The sequence below is a fragment of the Lissotriton vulgaris genome, chromosome 1_2, assembly GCF_964263255.1.
Source record: "Lissotriton vulgaris chromosome 1_2, aLisVul1.2, whole genome shotgun sequence".
Classification (NCBI taxonomy): Eukaryota; Metazoa; Chordata; class Amphibia; order Caudata; family Salamandridae; genus Lissotriton; species Lissotriton vulgaris.
In genome coordinates, this window is record NC_141686.1 from 335,604,942 (window position 1) to 335,621,417 (window position 16,476).

At 45.9% G+C, this 16,476-nt stretch overlaps 1 protein-coding gene across 1 annotated transcript in view; it reads left to right on the plus strand.

Annotated features, from left to right (window-relative positions):
* The window catches only part of LOC147736693 (lectin-like), a 171,283-nt gene that overhangs the window by 4,380 nt on the left and 150,427 nt on the right, over positions 1-16,476 (plus strand). The gene's annotated exons all lie outside the window — the stretch shown is intronic.

The following is a 16,476-nucleotide window of genomic DNA, read 5'->3' on the forward strand; positions in this document are numbered from 1 at the left end:
ATGCCGCAGTCTACTGCTTTGCATAAGAATGTGTCTCTGTAGACAATGGCCACTCCACCCCCTCTCCCATCCGGCCTATCAAGATGGAACATGAGGTATCCCGGGGGGAGAGCGTTGACAATGTCGGGGTCGGAACCTGTAGTCAGCCACGTTTCCGTCAGGAATAAGACATCCAGACTATGGTCCAAAAGGAGGGAGTGAACCTCCGTGGCATGACAAGGCAGTGATCTGCAATTAAGCAGAGCCATAGTCAGTGAGTCAAGGTCCTTGCAAGTGTTATGCGGGCGACAGGCAAGACAATGTTTAAATGCGGAACTCTCAATCCAATAATAGCAACAGCTGGGGTGTTTGGCCGTGCGTAGAGCAAGCAGTGTGTCCCGCGAATACCTGTGAAAGGGGGTCCGAGGGCTAGAAGAGTTAAGCAGAGTGGTATGCCCTAAGCCCGTCTGGGCCCGGTCGGGCACAGACGGGCTAGTCTTTGGAGTGTCTTCAGCGTGCTGAAGGTGTGCCCGCTGCGCTCGACCGCTGCGCTGTCGAGTTGTGAGCATGGTAATGAGGTGGAGGAGGAGTGGGCGTGGCTACAAGCGATGGGCGTGGCCCCAAGTCACATGGGAGCTTGACGCTGAAAAGGGATATTTATCTTCCCTTTCAGGCGCTCGCTCTCTAAACAATGTGCAGTTTAAAAAAACACAGAAAACGAGTGTGCAGTCACAAGGAATAAAAGCAGTTTAGACAGAAGAAAAACCCTGGCTTCCTTATGACTGTCTGTACCTGAAGTGCCAGTCTGAGCCAGCGCTGACACTGCAGTACAGACCCTCCGAGCACAACAAACTTAATGCATTTACCAATACTTGTTTGCATTATTGCCAGGGTCGATCCTGCTCTCCCTCATGCCAGTCTGTAACTTAAGTGCCAGCCTGAGCTAACGCTGACACTGCAATACAGACGCTCTGAGACTAAGAAACCTAATGCATTTATCAATGCTTGTTTGCATTGTTGACCAGGCTGACCCAGCTGTACCGCATGCTAGCCTCTACCTGAAGCGCCAGCCTGAGTCTGTGCTGACGCTGCAGTTTCCTGAGGGGTTTCTAGGTGATGTTGGCATAGGGTGTGTTGCCGTAGTTGAGGCTGTTACTAACAAGTGCTTCTGTGACCATCTTTCTGGACTCGGTGGGGATCCACTTGAAGTTCTTTCGGAACAGGCGTAGCATGTCGAAGCAGGATGATGAGACAGCATTGATCTAGCGGTTCATGGTGAGAGAGGAGTCCAACCTGATGCTGAGGTTTCCTTTGTGGTCTGCGGGTCTTGTAGGGATCCAAGATCTGCAGCCCACCGTGAGTCATCCTAAGCGGAGGGGCTGGAGCCCAGGATGAGGAAACACTAATTATAAACTAATCTAATAATCCAGATCCAAAACACGGAGGTTCTTGATTTGTTAGTAGCGACTGTACACATATGTGTGTGTCTTTCCTTTCCATCTATGTGAATTGGGGTTTTACCCTTCGAGCAGCATCATTTTCCAACCCATCTTTTTTGAGAGGCCCATGCCTGACAAAATACAGTAAACAGGTAGAAAGAGGCATCTAGGTGGCAAACACTTGTGGCGCCTACTTTTTGAGTGGGTATGTGTTTGGTTTGTGGGTTGCAGGGTTTATCCCAGACAGAAAAATGAGGTACTATGCTTCACAAATATCTGTTATGCTTTGATAATTGTCTTGAAACTTGTGCTGTAAAATGCCACATTGAAAATCAAGTTTTTCAAAAACTAGTTATAAATGTTTGCTATAAAATCTATAATTTGAATCCCATATTTTCAAAAAATTTCTTGTGAGGGAAAACTTGAAATTGCTCTTTTCACTTCGGACTTGCTCACTACGTTCGCAGACACATTATGCGTGTGTATATAATGTACGCCCCATCACTTTTGAAATTCAGCAGCCACCCCTTACATAAAAACACGGGCAGTGGGATGAAGAGAGTTGTGAGAGGAGGGCAGGCATTCACATAAGGACACTCACAGGGGGCTGAAGAGAGGTGTGAGAAAAGAACAGACATTCAATCAATCAATCATTTGTAAAGTGCACTACATACCCGCGAGGGTCTCAAGGTGCTGGGGGAGGATGGCGCTACTGATCGAACAACCAAGTCATGAGTATCCTCCTGAAGGTCAGCAGGTCTTGGGTCTGTTGTAGGCTCAGTGGGAGGGTGTTTTCTGTATCTTGGTGGTGAGGTGGGAGAAGGATCTCCCACCGGTGGTTGTTCTTCGGATGTGCGGGACTCTGGGGAGTGAGAAGTCGGCCGAGCGTAGCTGGCAGTTGGGGATGTAGAAGGAGACCCATCTGTTGAGGTAGGCTGGGCCGGTCTAGTGGAGTGCCTTGTGAGCATGGTTGAGGAGCTTGCAGGATATCCTCTTGTTGACAGGGAGCCAGTGCAGGTTTCTCAGGTGGGAGATGATGTGGCCGTGGCATGGTACATCGAGGATCAGTCGTGCCGAGGTGTTTTGGATGCATTGTAGTCGTTTGATGAGCTTGGTTGGGGCTCCTGCGTAAAGGGCATTTCCGTAGTTGAGTCTGCTGCTGACGAGGGCCTGGGTGACTGTCTTTCTTGTATCTGTCGGGATCCATCTGTAGATCTTGCAGAGCATGCCGAGGGTGTTGAAGCAGGAGGAGGAGATGACGTTGACTTACTTGATCATTGAGAGCATTGATGAATATTCCCAGGTTGCGTGCGTGGTCGGTGGGTGTCGGGGCTGCCCCCAGTGCTGTTGGCCACCAGGAGTCATCCCAGGCTGAAGGGTTGGAGCTGAGGATGAGGACCTCCGTCTTGTCCGAGTTCAGCTTCAGACAGCTGGTCTTCATCCAGTCGGCGACGGCCTTCATTTCTTCGTGGAGGTTGGCTTTGGCGGTGATGGGGTCCTTGGTGAGGGAGAGGATCAGCTGACTGTCGTCGGCGTAGGAGATTATGTTGAGGGCGTGCTGTCGGGCTGCGTGTGTGAGCGGAGACATGTAAATGTTGAACAGTGTCTGGCCGAGGTAGGATCCTTGGGGTACGCTGCAGATGATCTCAGAGGCTTTGGAATAGAATGGAGGGAGCGGACACTCTGGGTTTTACCAGAGAGGAGGGAGGTGGTCCAATCCAGAGCCTTGTCTCGGATCCCTGCGGCATCGAGGCGTGCCCGTAGTGTGCGGTGGCAGAAGGTGTCGAAGGCGGCAGGGAGGACTAGGATGATGATTGCTGCGGTCTCACCGTTTTCCAGCAGGGTCCTGATGTCGTCGGTGGCGGCGCTGAGGGCAGTCTTGGTGCTGTAGTTGCTGCAGAACCCTGACTGGGAAGGGTCCAGGATTCTGTTTTCTTCAAGGTATCGGGTTAGCTGTCTGTTGACGTTTTTCTCTATGACCTTGGCCGGAAAGTGGAGCAGAGAGATGGGTTGGAAGTTCTTGAGGTCTCTTAGGATGCCTTAGGTTTTTTGAGTAGGGGAGGTTGATCTCAGCATGTTCCCAGATCTCTGTGAAGGTCGCGATCTTGAGGGAGAGATTGATGATGTTGCGGAGGTGGGGTGCGATGGAGATGCTTGCTCTGTTGAAGGCGTGGTGCGGGAATGGGTCTGACGGAGAGCCGGAGTGGATTGTGCGCATGGTCTTGATGGTGTCATCGATGCTCACACTGGCCCAGGCTAACAGGGAATTGTGATCATTCATGTGCGGAGGGTCTGTTTTGTTGCTGTCGGTTGGGGCTATCTTGGTGTTGAAGCTGTCATGGATGTCTGCTATCTTGTGGTGGAAGAAGGTGGTGAGGGAGTCGCACAGGGTTTGCGACGGCGGGATGTCGTTGGTGTTGGAGCTGGGGTTGGAGAGTTCCTTCACAATGTTGAAGAGCTCCTTGCTATTGTGTGCGTTGTTGTCGTGGCGGCCTTTGAAGGAGGTCCTCTTGGCCGCCCTGATAAGGTGGTGGTGGTTGCGGATGGTGTCCTTGTGTGCTGCGTGCTGTCCGGAGTTCGTTCACTGTGCAATTTCTTCTCTAGTTTCCGGCAGGCTTGCTTGACGGCTAGGAGTTCTGGGGTAAACCAGCTGGCCCTCTTGCTGGTGTCTCTGTGGGGGGGGGGTTTCAGAGGGGCGAGGGTGTTGGCACAGTCCTTAATCCAGCTTCAGAGGCTGTGGGCAGCGTCATCGGTGTTGGAGGGTTCGGTGGGTGGGCTGAGAGCGAGGTTTGCGTGTATTAGGTCTTCAGTGATTTTGCTCCAGCAGCGGCGGGGAGATCTGTTGGGTGCAGTGGTGTGTGGTGGGTTTCTGTAAGGCCAAGTGGATGCAGCGGTGGTCGGTCCAGAGGAGTTCGGTGGTGTGGCTGACGGAGACGTGCAGGCTTGAGGAAAAGACGGGGTCGAGCTTGTGGCCGGCGGAGTGGGTGGGCGATGTGATGAGTTGCTTCAGTCCGAGGTTGGTGAGGTTGTCGATCAGGGTTGTGGAGATGTTGTCGTTGTTCTTCTCAAGGTGAAAGTTCAGGTCTCCGAGGAGGATGTAGTCAGTGGAGGTCAGTGCGCGCGTGCTGATCAAGTCGGCGATGGAGTCGCTGAACTGGGGGCGGGATCCAGGGGGTGCAGTCTCTGCAGGTAATCTTGTATCCGTCTGGGATGGCTTTGGTGATATCGGGTGCGGAGGAGTCGATAAACCAGGTTTCTGTCAGGAAGGCAAAGTCCGGGGATGTTGCATCGAGCAGATCCCTGAGCTTGACAGCATTAACATAAGGACTCATAGAAGAGGCTGAAGAGAGATGTGAGATAAGAACAGACATTAACATAAGGACACTCACAGGGGGCTTAACAGAGATGTGATAGAGGAACAGACATTATCATAAGGAAACTCACAGGGGGCTGAGGAGAGGAGTGAGAGAGGAACAAACATTAATATAAGGACACTCACAGGAGGCTGAGGAGAGATGTGAGAGAAACACAGACATTAACATAAGGACCCTCACAGGAGGTTGAAGAGAGGTGTGAGAGGAGAACAGACATTAACATATGGACACTCACAGGGGGCTGAAGAAGGATGTGAGAGGAGAACAGACATTAACAGAAGTACACTCCATGTGAATTTACTTCCGGTTCACAGCAGGGCATGGTGTGGAGCAGAGTGGAGTAGTGAGCAGTGAGTTTGGAGCCGTGAGCCGCGAGTACTCCGTGTATCCAGGGAAATCTGCAACTGCAACCACACTCGAAAATTACAGCTCTGGCAGACGGCGACGCAAAGGTGTGGTGTGGTGCGACAAGGCAGCATCACTAGAGTGGAGGTGAGGCAGGGAAGCACCGCAGTGGAGGCAATGGGGTGGGGTCAAGCAGGTGAGTCCCTTTAGAGATAGTGATTCCAAACTCCCCCGGGGAAGCGGACCTGCCTAGTCTGTGTGCGGCTTGTGGGTCGGTGGGCTCCCGCAAGATCCCTGACGACTCCTTGATCCCTCCCCACTGCCTCCTTGCTATTGCTACTGCTCTGCCTTCCTAGCCTTGCCCCGGGTGGTAGAAAACAGGGGACAATAGCCACCCCACAATTGGGGGTTGCAGAACTTACAGAGTCTACAGTCTGGTTACAGTGTGAAAGACCAATGGGAGATTACAGCGGGGGGTAGGCAAGGCAACTTTCCACTGAGTACAGTGCAGCCCCCCAGCCTTTGTCTCCTCCATCTACCACCATTGTTGTTGGCCGCAACACCACCAACCCAACACTGCTGGGCCTGTCCCTTGGCAAGAGGACATGCCATAGGGGGAGGGGCACATCCACATCTGAGATTTCAGTGCTGGAGGGAGCTGCAATTTACTAGTCCCTGCAACTCCAACAGTACACCCCTATCTCAGCCTAAAGCATCTAGGGGGACCACTACCTGCAGGCTGGATCACATATTCCCAAAAAGAAACATCAACTAGAAGATTGGAACAAACTCAAGCTTGCTCACATACTATCTCTCGCAAGTCCGACTGCCTGACTGCCTTTCTTGACCCAAACGACAGGAGCAGCCTAAAACTAATGATCTAGCCACTTGGAAAAATACACAATTAAGGGCACAAACAATGGCATAAATAAAGGGTTCAACCTCAAACGGCAATTACAATAAAATACAGTATACAGGAAAACAGGAATACAAATCAAACTCAATCCTAGCACAAATTCCAAGAAAAGGGGCATCAAATAATTATGTGCTCAACCCTTGCAGCCATAAGAATGACAGGACTGTCAAATCTAACAAGGCTAGGCCGGGACAAGTTTCAGTTGTCCTATGGTGAGTTACCGGAACTCACGAAACACAGAGGAGAAGATGAGATCAGGCGGACTCTGAATCAGCTCCAGAAGCCTTAACAGCAATGAAACAGGTAGTAGTGTTCCTTCAGAGGGAAATATCTGCACATTCACTAAACATGTTTAACCATAGCATCAATAAGCGTGAAAAATAATAAACTCATAGCTTATTAGGCAAAAAGGGTGCTAGATCAGCCTCAAACACCTACTACCTAGAAGTGTTACATAGCACAAACAAATGCGCACACATTTTGAAACCACTGCCCCAGAAGCCTAGCAACATGAAGCAAGGTGCAAAAAACAAAATACAAAACAACCAGCAAAAGCTGCAAACTGGGCAAAACCAAAAAGAGTCCTTTAATTTCATTGATTTTAACAATGTTTAGGAACCCAGAAAATAGTGGAACTAAGAACAATAGCTCCAGCTTCTTCTTCCTCAAAGAACTCCATAATATATTTGATTCCTGGAGAGGTACCAGGCCTTCTGACGCTCACTTGCCCCTCAGAGGATGGCCTACAATGCTACCACAAAAGAGAAGTAAAACGACCTCACACACAACAGAAAGGACCCAAATAGCCCACACAGCCAGGGGATCCGTCAAAACTTGGACCTGGTAGACACAGGCCTGGAGAACCCAAAGGAAGAAACAAGAAGATGTGTGAGGCCAATGAGAAACCACCCACACTTAAGGAGTTATACATAGAGGAACCAATAAAGGTCCCAACAAACAACACTGACGTCACGAGCGACAACAAGATCGCAGTTGAGCACCTATCTCAAGAAAAGAAGGGAGCAACGAAGGAGAAAACATAAATTCAAACGCTCAGTCAACAAACCTATGAATAGGCCACAAAATACTGTCCTACTCAACCCCAAGCCTATAACACAATACAAAACAATACAAGGGCCTACAGCTGTAGCCCAGGTTCATCAGACACACCTAGAGGATTTAGAGGGCTCAGAAAGTTCATGGCTGAGAACAATAAGGCTCACGCCTAACAAGGACAACACTACAAGACATAGATTTAAAAGAGAAAATCAGCAGGAGGACTACAACTACCCCATGCAATGTAATAGGGAACCAAAACACAACCAAAGTTATTCTCCCACCACAGGATACTAGCAGAGTACACATCTGAAACCAACCAGCAAACCCAGAACCAAAATCCATGCAATCACAAGAGGAAGGGGCATAATACTAAGGGCCGGCGATACAATTATCGCCGCTTTTGCGCCCATTTTTTGAGCGCAAAGCAGCAATAATTATATCGCATTATTTACAAGGACACACTAGCACGTGTTTCCTTGATTTAGCTCCCATTTTTCACACGCCTCGCATCGATAATGAGAAAGTAGTCGTGGCTGCGAAAAGAACATGGGAAATGATTAAAGAGGCGTAGCGATAATTTAAATTGCATTAACGCTGCCTTAACTAAGGAATTTAACGTCTGTTAAATTCCTGACTAAGGCATACTAACATGAGAGGTGGATTGTGGGATAAGGCCGCAGGGCCTTATCACTAAGCTTATCGACATTTTCAAAGGAACATCGCTGGAAAACCAACGATGATCCATGGAAAACCCCGCTATCACTGGAATATTTTGCCATAGCTCTAAGCGTTGATAATATAGAGCTAGCTTGGCAATATATTCCAGCGATAGCTGGCGATAATTAAAGCACACTTAATTATCGCTGGGGCTTGATAATATGCCTTGAAATACTTAGTGACACAAGTACCTACATGGAGCTCTTTAAAACACTACTACAAACACTACAATCATCTACAAAGGCACTCAATTTGCAACCGGATAAACTGGACATTCAAATTGAATGAATGAACATCACAGCGCTACCCATCACAGTGATAAACACAAAATTGGATAATCTTAATAATTTAATAACAAGAACACAATCCAAATATACACCACAGCAAAGGCCCTGTGCCTGTGGCCCGATAATCGACACATTGAGCCTCCTACCAATTTTATTAGAACAAATAATAGCTCTCAAAAAGGTAAATACAGCTCCCATCAAGCACACTTACTGAGCACGAAGTACAAATAGTAATTCCCTCACAGGCGGCACCGAAAGAAGAACAGAAGGTAACAAAAACCTCAACTGAGCCACAAAGATCTTTGGAAACGAAGGCAGCACCTGTAGAGACTATGCAAGGTGACTCAGCAACAGTAAAAACTGAATTACACACCCGACTAAAGAAACCAGAAGACACAAAAAGCATGGAAGGAAAGCAAGAAATCAAACAACACTCCGAGTTAATGAGCAAGCAAGATTTAGCTCAACCAGGGAGACCCAAGCGAAAACAAACCTTATAAATCTTTTCACGGGCATGGCCGACACAGAAGGATTGGGACACAGAAATGGATGGCCTGGAAGAAGCGGAGCACAACAAACCAAGGGCTACGAACTCCTACAGTGCCACAGGCTCCAAACTGTGTGGAATAACAACCACACATATTTGGGGAGGCTTAGAACTCTATACAAGAAAAAGAACAACAAAAAAAGACCCAATGCAGAGAACAAACCGCTTGGAAAAAGGAAAAAGCAACAAGACAGAAATACCCTACAATCAGCGTCTTCTGGAACAAATCCGAAGCCCAAAGATCTGCTAGGAGGAATCGTGCACAAGAAACAAGTCCCTAACATCCTGACTTGCAAAAACTCAACCAACAACGATTCCACACAGCAAGGAAGGCCAAATAATGCCCAAGGCACGACAGAAATAAAGGAGCCAGGAATCAGAGATCCCGAAGAATTATGCAACCAAGATAAGATCCAGAAGGTACCATCTTTTTTATTTAATACCCCATCTCCCAAAGTCAGAATAATGGGAGTTCTGCAACAAGAAAACCTTAGCTTTTACATACAAAACCACAAAAAAAGCAAGTTCAACAGAATGCAAACAAGTGAAATTGCCATGAGTAAACCCCCGAGAAACTGAGCCTGGAAACTTAGAACAGGACAGAACAATAAAACATAAAGAGACCATTCAGACTAACTTGCCTATTGCAGAAACATCAATACACAACATAAAAAGGGCTGAATGCATCAACAAGGAAACTTCAGACTGCACAAGTCCACTATAGTGGAAGAAGAACTAGAAGAAGCAACCAGTGTAAAAAACCGGCAGTGTGGACTATCAATGCAGCAAATAGTTTTAACACCAGAATACCAATCACAGGGTCGGCATGACATACTAAATAGAGGCAATACATCAACAGCTCCAACCAACATTCCTGCCTTAAAACAGCTAAAGTCAACCCATCTCCCGGTCATGGAATTTTGCCCAAAGGGAAAAAAAACAACAACGAACAAAGGCTCACCACGCAGCAATAAATGGAAGTCGCACGGCTCATCATGAGCTACATCCAACAATTTGCACCGAAGCCGCCAATACCTCATCCTCGCACGGCACAGCCGATTTCAGGTGCTGACACCGTGACTTCACCCACCTCAGCCACCATCTTGCTGGTAGGAAAGGGTTGTGGTCCAGTTGTTGGACGCCTCCCACCCTCCTCTAAACCCTCCTCTAAACATGTATAAAAACACCAGGCCTCCCCATCCGCTCAGCGGGCGCGCCGATGGCGCGCCCGAAGGCGTGCCAAAGGCAAGCCCGTCTGCGCCCGTCCGCACCTGGACCGGGCCCAGGGCCGCCACCCCTGGTCCATTCGCCCCAGCCATCCATGTGCACTACTCAAACCACACGCTGCTCAAGTTGCACCCACCTGATAACAGTGACTGCCTAAAGCTCGACCCTGCATTCCTTCCCAGTCCTTCCATCCAGTCCTGCCCCCATTGTACGGCCTCTATCTCCCTTGCAAATAAAACAACCTCCATTGCCAACAAAAATACACCAACGAGCATACCGATAGCACTTACCAACATCCGCTCTCTCGGTAAACATCGACTGGATATAGCAGACCTGATGTAGGATAGGAAATTATATATATTATTTATGACGAGACTTGGATGGACAACACATCTGACCCAGACCTAGTCATTGCAGCCCCAAGAGGTTTCACAATTTATAAACACGACAGACAGCGCAAAAAAGGGGGCGGACTAGCCATCATCGCCCAAGAATCACTTAACGTGAGGACCACTGCTATCCCTTCATCCTCTTGTGAAGCCATGCAATTCGCCATTAAGCTATCCCCTTCTAACAACTTTAGATGGATTCTTGTATATAGACCACCAGGACCACGGTCAGACTTCCTTACGGATATAAGCTCAATCCTGGAATCTCTGGCACTGGAAGATTCTCTAACAGTTTTGGGCGATTTTATCTTCCATTTAGACAAATTAGAGGACAGGGATACCTTATCCCTCCTCTCGGACATTAAGACACTTGATCTCCCCCTTCTGGTCAACTCCCCTACCCACGACGGCAGCCATACCCTGGATGGCATTTTCTCCAACCTGGAGGATATTCATATAAATCATATCCTCCCACTCACGTGGTCCGATAATCATGCCATTCTGGGTTCAATCAGCATCTTTGAAACACCTACTCCCAAAGTACTCACTACCTCCCGTCAACCGTTCAAAGCTTGGAACGACATTGACAGCTCTAGCCTAAAAATGCTACTCGGTAATTCCAATCCCATTTTTTCCACCGACCCCAACATAGCTACTAAGCAATTCCACGATTGGCTGGGCACCGCCACTAATTCACTGGTTCCCCTCAAACAGGTGGCCAGAAATAGACTCGCTCCCTTTGCACCTTGGTTTACCGAAGAACTAAGGACCCAGAAACAACTCTGCAGGAACAAGGAGAGGCACTGGCGGAAGTCCTAAAGAGACGATAACAAAATCCGCTATAAGGAGATGTTGGTCAAATACAAAGCCATGATCATTGAGGCCAAGAAGAAGTACTTTAGCGAACGGATAGAGCTAGCCAAAAATTCCTCTAAAGAACTTTATGATACCACTAAGAAGCTAGCAGGTTACTCTCCTGATCTTAACCCACCTCCCTCTCAATCCCTCTGTGATGCCTTGGCTACCTTCTTCTTTACGAAGGTCAATGACATCTTCTCAGCTTTTTCGAATAATATCAATATCCCCTCTAGTACAAACACCCCTACACACCCTGTACCCAAGTTTACCCCTTTCAAAGACATCACCAATGCTCAAACTGCGGAAATCATTAGCACGATTAAAACAGGTTCTGCACTAGACCCATGCCCCTTTAAAATTCTCCCACCAATCATGGACGTCCTGATACCGGCCATTACTCAAATCTGACATTACCATGTTTAGATCAGGAATCTATCCAGACGCCCTCAAAAAAACTCTCCTTAAACCATTACTAAAAAAGTCACATCTCGATAAGGACGAACTGAAAAACTACCGGCCAATAGCAAGCCTCCCATTCCTGGCAAAAGTCGCCGAAAAAGCTATGAATCTACATTTATCTGCTTTCATAGAGGAACACCATCTACTCGATAATACTCAATTCGGGTTCCGTAGGTTCCACGGTACTGAGACCGCGCTGATCAAAGCTGCAGATGATATTAGATCCATCCGAGATTATGGCGGCACAGCAGTATTAGTACTGCTAGACTTATCCGCAGCTTTCGACACAGTTGATCACTCGATCTTGGTCGACCGTATCAAAAACATGGGCATTCAACATACAGCTAAAGAACTTCTGGCATCTTTTCTGTCTGAAAGAACTCAGGCTGTTACACTGGGATCTTTCCAATCGCCCACCCTGTCTCTGCCATGTGGGGTCCCACAAGGCTCATCCCTAAGTCCGACACTCTTTAATATCTATGTGTCGGACCTAGCTAACATCATTCGAGCTCATGGGATGAGCCTTACCTCCTATTCGGACGACACGCAGTTGGTCTTGGCCATCAAAAACAACAGCGACAAGGTGGGAGAGAGCTTTAAAGAAGGTATGTTGGCAATTGGAGACTGGATGGCCTCGAATTGTCTAAAACTCAATTCCAAAAAGACGGAAGTCGTCATATTCGGACAACTCACCCCAGGTTGGTCCTTCGTATGGTGGCCCACGGCCTTCGGAATCCCGCCAAAACCCGCCAACAAGGTGAGGAACCTAGAAGTGGTCTTTGACGAGCATCTCAACTTCGTCCCTCATGCCAACCAAATTGCATCCTCAGCCTTCCATAAACTATGTCTAATAAAGAAAATCATCCCCTTCCTCCCCGAAACCACCGAGAAAACCTTGGTGACCTCTCTAGTGCTGTCCACTCTGGACTATTGTAACGGTCTTTATGCAAATGCCCAGGTCAGGGTCATCAAAAAAATGCAGACCGTCCAAAACTCAGCAGCAAGACTTCTGGCCAGAATTCCTAAACATAATTCTGCGACCGACACCATCAGAAACTTACATTGGCTTCCCATCAGAAGCAGGATTAAGTTTAAAACTCTCTGCATTGTGTACAAGTCTCTGCATAATCAAGGACCCTTGTTTCTCAAAGAACAACTGATTCCATATCGTCCATCCAGATCGCTTCGATCTACCACTTTAAACGATCTAGTGGTTCCCCGTACCAAAACTGTTTCTTGGGGAGATCGGAGGTTCTTGGTCTCGGCATCAAAACTATGGAACACCTTACCCCAGTCAATCAAAACCAGCCCCACTCTCTGGTTCTTTCGCAAACAGCTAAAGACCTGGCTGTTCAACCAGTAACATCGGATCACACTTCAGCAGCAGGAGAATTATTCGCAGATTTCTTAGCACCCAGACGCCAACGGGCATTTGTTCGCGCTTAATCAAATGTCATAAAATAAATAAATAAATAAAATGTGTGACGCATTCCCTGTCAGAAAGGCAGCTCATTTAGGAGTTGCGTTTCAAGCACGACTCAACTCCAGCAAGGCTCGGGGGTGCCCTATCTCTAACATGCTGCGTGTAGATTTCACTCAGCCACTTTTAGGAGGCGTTCCTACACCAGTAAAGCGCCCCGCGCAGGGCTTTTCAACGTGACGCATCTCTCAGATGTGTCACGTTGTAAATACCCCGCAGCATGGCGCTGGTTTTGCGCAGCTGCTGCACAACGGTGGCGTAAAAGAGGTGCAAGGGGCTTGTAAATCTGCCCCCTTGGAGTTTTATATGGACCACAGACTAAATCGCTGAGAGCAGAAAACGTATATGTCACAGAGAAGTAGAGCATTACATTTTGTCTTCAGGACCCTGGCAAAAAAAGCTGAAGGGTCCATCATACAAACCTATTCTTGCAGTGAAAGAGCTTCCACCAATAACATGTGCCAGTATTGCTCTACAAGGCAAAGACTTCAAACTTCTGAACAAACTAGTACTTTCTACGTACAAAAAGGTTTTCCAGATATATCAGTTTGCTTTCCCAGCACAGGTGAGACTTGAATTTGGTATAATAAATGACACAACAGGGAGGATGTATGCAAAAATAAAGCTTTGGTACCGATTGAAACAGAATACAGCTAACTCCACAACTTAACAATACTTTCTGGGCGGAACTAGACAACGGAAAAAAAATAATTCCATTCAATCAATACTTCCAAAAAGCACTAACAACAACTTGTATTAGAGAACTTGACTCATTCAACCTTCAAGCTTATAAACAAAACTGATAAATTTCACTCCTTGCTAGTCGATAAAAATATCTTTAATGAGCGAACACACGCCTGATTGGTGATCAAAAATGATAAGATCCTTGCACCGGCACATTATCTAAGTTTTACATTTTCGATCTACCGAAAAAGACAACTGATGGCTCTTCGCTTCGGAAAACTACCATCGATTGCAGTCGAGCCAGCCTGGGTCCACAAAGGATCGACCCTATGCCGACTCTGCAGCAGTAAGTAAGAGGACTTTATTCATCCAATTTGCACATGTCACAAACGTTGGACAGCACACGTCATTGTATTTAAAAAAACGCTAAACACCAGAAGACATGAAAAGTGCCCATAAAAGCAGGGCTGGATCCGTCAGATCATCAAATGAACTTTCAACTGATAAAATTTCTCAACCGCCATGGTCTTGCACTGAAAACAGAAACTATAGCTATAGCTACAGATGGATCAAGAAACATCTAATACATGGGGATCCTATTTAAGAAAATCCTTGACTGAACTCGATATCAAATCAGCATGGGACAGCAGGGTAGATGAGGCGAACTTCAACAAATCCAGCAATGATTCAGCAAAGAAAAAATCTCTCTCGGAAGATAAAAAAACACTTTGTCCAAACGACGTCACGCATGGACAGTGATTAATTCCTACACTCATTTAAAGCCTCAAGCTTATCTATCAGCACATTTCAGCATGGAGATAAAAAAGAGCTTTATTCATGATCGCTTAGGAATGCACGACCCAAAGGACTTACAGCCATCGTGGAAAAGTAAAGACCAAGCAGCATACTGTCCATTATGCGGGTACGCTAACGAAACAACAACTCATTTGTTATGCGTATGCCCCGCAGTCAAGGATTTGAGGAAACTGCCTTTAAAATTCATTTTTAACGAGTCGAACATCCGTGCATGCAGGCAAGCTGTGATAAGCTGGATGGAAGGTTCCTCAATCATTTTGTCCTGCCAGGGCGTAAAATATTTTGCGGAATTAATGAAACTTCTGCGGCAAGCAGACTTAAAGAAAAATGAAAAGATAGAATAGCTCAAGTAACGGGGCATGGCCAAAATTCTGTTGCATTTTATGCACTCACACTAGCAAGAGTCCCAGGTACAATTGTTTAAACTGGATAAACCTTATAGCAGGATCTTGAAGAATGACCAATATTTTAATTACCTTCTAAACACACTGAACTTTCTGTTTTAAAGTCATCAAATACAGCCAGACATAATTACCATTGTGGCAGCTTACACTTTATAGGCCCAACTCTTCCAGGCACTTCAGCACTTTAAACAAATGGCTTGAGTCACTGTAACACCTTCAGATGAACTATGTTGATTAGGCTCCACCAAGCAGCGAAAGCCGATGGCTGCCGCTTAAGAATTCTTATAAGACTATCTGGCACTCAGAAAGTCATCCGTGTCGGTTCACGAAGCGCTAATATGATACTTGAAAAACTCAGAAGAACTCTTGCCCGTGGAACAGCAGTCAGCTCTTTAGCCCAAGACCTATTTGTGTGAATGTCTGACATAATATCGACAGACAGAATATCGAAATACAAAAATATCGGCACAAAAATATCGACATCAAAAATATCGGAGTCATATCTTCATAAAGGTAAGTACAAAAATATCGACAAAATAATATTGTAGTACAAAAATATCGAAATTAAAAATATCGTTTTTTTAAATGTATTAATAATAATGTAAAAATAATTTTAAAATACATATAATTTTACAAATATTAAATAAAAATATTAAAACAAAATTAAAACTAACACATATACATTTAAAATAAATAAAACACTTAATAATTTAATGTAATTTTCTTTTTTTTTATTTCATTTAATTGATTTAATGTAAAAAAAAATATTTTTACCCTGTACGCCTGTACCCCAAAAACCCAAAACTGACCCTGAACCCTAAAAATATCCCTGTACCCCAAAAACCCAAAACTGACCCTGAACCCTAAAAATATCCCTGTACCCCAAAAACCCCAAACTGACCCTGAACCCTAAAAATACCCCTTTACCCAAAAACTGAAACTTGACCCTGAACCCTAAAAATACCCCGTTACTCAAAGACTGAAAACTGACCCTGAACCCTAAAAAAACCCCTTTACCCAAAAACTGAAAACTGACCCTGAACCCTAAAAATACCCCTTTACCCAAAAACTGAAAACTGACCCTGAACCCTAAAAATACCCCTTTACCGAAGAACTGAAAACTGACCCTGAACCCTAAAAATGCCCCTTTACCCAAAAACTGAAAACTGACCCTGAACCCTAAAAATACCCCTTTACCCAAAAACTGAAAACTGACCCTGAACCCTAAAAATTCCCCTTTACCCAAAAACTGAAAAATGACCCTGAACCCTAAAAATACTCCTTTACCCAAAATTAATTAATATTAGTCAATTACCAATTAATGATTAATTAACAATAACAATAAAGTAAATATATTAGCACATTAGCTGTAATTAATTTAATTTATTAATTAATATTATTTTTCCCAATTAATTAATTAGGAATAACAAAAAATTATATATAAAAAATTACTCTAATTAATGTAATTAACTAATTAATATTAATTAATTACCAAC